This window comes from Penaeus monodon, chromosome 22 (genome assembly GCF_015228065.2).
Source record: "Penaeus monodon isolate SGIC_2016 chromosome 22, NSTDA_Pmon_1, whole genome shotgun sequence".
Classification (NCBI taxonomy): Eukaryota; Metazoa; Arthropoda; class Malacostraca; order Decapoda; family Penaeidae; genus Penaeus; species Penaeus monodon.
In genome coordinates, this window is record NC_051407.1 from 36,823,773 (window position 1) to 36,824,499 (window position 727).

Consider the following 727-nt stretch of genomic DNA (forward strand, 5'->3'; position numbering starts at 1 on the left):
AAAGTATGAAATGAAGGAAAAATTTCTGTCATTCTAAATAAATAAAAAAAATAACCTAGTTGCAGTTTGTTTTGATGTTATCTATGAGGAAAACAACCCTTGTTCCATTGGTTTTTTTATTTGGGGAAACCCAAATTTTATCACATAATAAAATGAGAAGAGAAAGCATATAAAGGGTAAAATTTAGAAAAAATTTTTCTAAAGATAGGACATGAAATACAGACTTTTTTAAATTTTATTATTTTTTTTTATGAATCCTTTGATTGATTTTAAATAATACACCTTTTTAAATTTTCAGCAGATGCTATTTCCCAGATTTCAAGTGAAACAGTGGAGACATAAGAAAGAAAATTTAAACTAATGAAATCTTATTTGTGAAGGGTTAGCAGAGGTAAATATCCAGGTTTAAAATCCGTTGGTTTGCACTCATTACTCGCTTCATTGTCTTTGGCTGTTTTTTTGTGTAATCTGTTAATGAGTATATCTTTGTCAAAAATTTATGAAAAAAACATTCTAAAAACGGCTCTCATGTTTGATTTATGAATGGTTTGGGACCATGGGAGTATATTTAAGTCTATGTTTCCCAAATGTTTTAGTGTGAAACCACACAAATGTTTCGATTAGTGTTCTTAAGGGGTGGAATGCTCAATAGTCCTTCAAGGGGTTTTGTGATTTATTGATGTTTTTTTATTTTTAAAAAAAACCTTACTATTCCCAAAAAAAAAAA